This window comes from Sapajus apella, unplaced genomic scaffold, assembly GCF_009761245.1.
Source record: "Sapajus apella isolate SASKATOON/1434 unplaced genomic scaffold, GSC_monkey_1.0 scaffold1335, whole genome shotgun sequence".
Classification (NCBI taxonomy): Eukaryota; Metazoa; Chordata; class Mammalia; order Primates; family Cebidae; genus Sapajus; species Sapajus apella.
The window spans coordinates 13,520-16,493 of NW_022438261.1; the positions used below are offsets into that span (position 1 = coordinate 13,520).

At 44.1% G+C, this 2,974-nt stretch overlaps 1 pseudogene; it reads left to right on the plus strand.

Moving 5' to 3' along the window:
• The first annotated feature begins 1,239 nt into the window (after positions 1–1,239).
• Positions 1,240–1,333, plus strand: LOC116546755 (annotated as a pseudogene).
• The last annotated feature ends 1,641 nt before the right edge of the window (positions 1,334–2,974 follow it).

Consider the following 2,974-nt stretch of genomic DNA (forward strand, 5'->3'; position numbering starts at 1 on the left):
CTTTTTTTGAGATAGAGTCTCACCCTGTCACCCAGGCTGGAGTGCAGTGGTACAATCTTGGCTCACTGCAACCTCCACCTCCTGAGTTCAGTTGATTCTCCTGCCTCAGCCTCCTGAGCAGCTGGGACTACAGGCGCCTGCCATCAGGCCCATCTAAACTTTTCTATAATTTCATATGAATGGAACCACACAGCATGGACTCATTTTTTTCTGTTTCACAGACCATAAGCGTTTTGAGATCATCCATGTATCAGAAGTTCTTTTTATTGCTGGGTGAATGAAGCACAGCTTGTCCATTCACGAGCTGATAGACATTTTAATTGCTTCCAGTTTTATGCTATCATTAATAAAGCACTTTTAAATATTCATATACAAGGCTTTGAAGGAACATATGTTTTCATTTCTCTTGGATAAATACATACAAGTTGCATCTCTGGTTTATATGATAAATTTATTCTAACTTTATAGGAACCCGCTAAACTATTTCTAGCACCAATATGTGGGAGTCCCAGCTACTCTATATTCTTGCCAATATTTAGTGTAATCAGAATTTTAAATTTTAGCCACTCTAGTGGGTGTCTAGTGAAAGCTCACTGTAGTTTTAATTTCGGCCCCTCATTTGACAGAGAATCACAGGCAGAAGGGTCAGAGTTTGGACTTTGCACCCATGGTCTTCTGAAGGTCATAGGTAGGGGAGGCAACGCCCACGGGCCCAAGTAAAAATGTGTGAAGAAACTCTTACCCTGTGGAGGAAAAACCCACTTGTGGATTTGTTTCAAAATTTAGTCAGCTGGGCATGGTGGCTCACACCTGTAATCCCAGCACTTTGGGAGGCTGAGGCAGATGGATCACCTGAGGTCAGGAGTTTGAGACCAGCCTGACCAACATGGAGAAACCCCGTCTCTACTAAAAATACAAAATTAGCTGGGTGTGATGGTGCATGCCATAATCTCAGCTACTTGAGAGGGTGAGGCAGGAGAATTGCTTGCACCTGGGAGGCAGAGGTTCTGGTGAGCCAAGACATTGAACTCCAGCCTGGGCAACAAGAGTGAAACTCCATCTCAACAACAACAACAACAACAAAAACAGGCCGGGCATGGTGGCTCATGCCTGTAATCCTAGCACTTTGGGAGGCCGAGGTGGGTGGATCATCTGAGGTCAGAAGTTCAAGACCAGCCTGACCATCATGGTGAAACCCCATCTTCAAAAAAAAAAAAAAACAAGAAAGAAGGAAAAAAAACCAATTTAGTTTAGAGCTCTTGAGTTTTCACACTCATGTGAGATATGCCTCCCTCAAATCTTGTGACTACCTTGGCACCTTACCTACCTGATGTGAAAACAGAAAAGAAAAAAAAAACAACTTAGTTTATGAGGGAAACTCATTACCCACCTGAATTGTAACGGAGCTGAATCTCCTAAAGCAATCTAAACATGCAGCTTTTCTGGTTTTGAAAAAAGAAGAGCTGGCTTGGAGCTTTCCACACTGGGCCACAATCTTGACCTCAACTTCCTCAATCCTCCTGGGCATCCCTTCAGGACCACGGTCAAAGAACAGGTAAATTAACAGTGTGTCAGGCACCGTTCCACACACTGGTAACCTGGGCCCCGTCCTCATAGAGCTTACTTTCTCCTGAGGAAGGCAGATGGCAAACAAGCAATTATAAGTTGCGTGCTATGGAAAGCAGGCCCAGTAAGCCAGGGGCACATGATAAGGGGGCCTAACCCAACCCCAGCGGCAGGAAGGTGCCTGAGCCCTCCAGGAAGGGAAAGTGCACACAAAGCTCTGGGGAGGAACTAGCAGTGTGAGTCAGTGCAAAGCAGGGAAGTCCAACATGGCTACCACCTAAGAACGTGACTGACAAGGACAAAGAGGCCAGGCTCATTGCAGCAGGATAGGGGCCAGGCCTTTGTTTTCTTCCAAGTTCCCAAGCTGTCCTGATGTCAAGCAAAGTTTGAGAACCACAGCCTAGGAACGATCTGCCAGGATACCCCTCCTGCACCAAACAGCCCCGGGTTGGATGTAGTTGATTTCTCGAGAGCTTCCTGTCTTAAGCCTCCTCACCATGCAATTCTCTATCATTTCTTTAATTTTTTTTACAGATGGTGGGTTTTTTCACTATTATATACATTTATTTACTTTTTTCTTTTGAGGTGGAGTCTCACTCCCAGGTTCAAGGAATTCTCCTGCCTCAGCTTCCCGCGTAGCTGAGATTACAGGTGCCCATCAACACGCCCAGCTAATTTTTGTACTTTTAGTAGAGATGGGGTTTCTCCATGTTGGCCATGCTGGTCTCAAACTCCTGACCTCAAGATCTGCCTGCCTCGGCCTCCCAAAATGCTGGGTTTACAGGAGTGAGCCACCACACCCAGCATATTTATTTTAAATCAACTTTATTTAGGTATAATTTACAAACAGCATAGTTTACCAATCTTAAATAAAGTATTCAGTGGGTTTCAACAAACTCATACAGTTGTAAAACCAACATTACCCCAACCATCGGTCTTGCCCCTTTGCAGTCAAGTCCCTTCTCCCATTCCCAGCTCTGGCTAACTACTGGTCAGCTTTCTGAAACAATGGTTCTGCCTTTTCTGTTCTTTCTTGTAAATACAGTATGTGGTCCTCTGTGTCTAGTTCCTTTCATTTAGCATCATGCTTTAGAGATTCGTCTAAGTCATGTGTATCAGTAATTCATTTTTTTAAATTGCTAAGCAGTATTCCATTGCATCGATTACTACAATTTGTTCACCAATTGATGGACATTTGGATTGTTTCCAGTGGTTGGCTATTATAGATAAAACTTTTTTGAAAAACAAGTACAAGTCTTTTTGTGAACGTTTCCATTTCCTGTAAGTAGGTACTCAGGAGTGAAATGCTGGGTCATAGGTATGTTTACTTTTGTAAGAATCTGCCAGGAGCCGGGCGTGGTGGCATGTACCTGCAGCCCTAGCTGTTCAGGAGGCTGAATTAAAACCC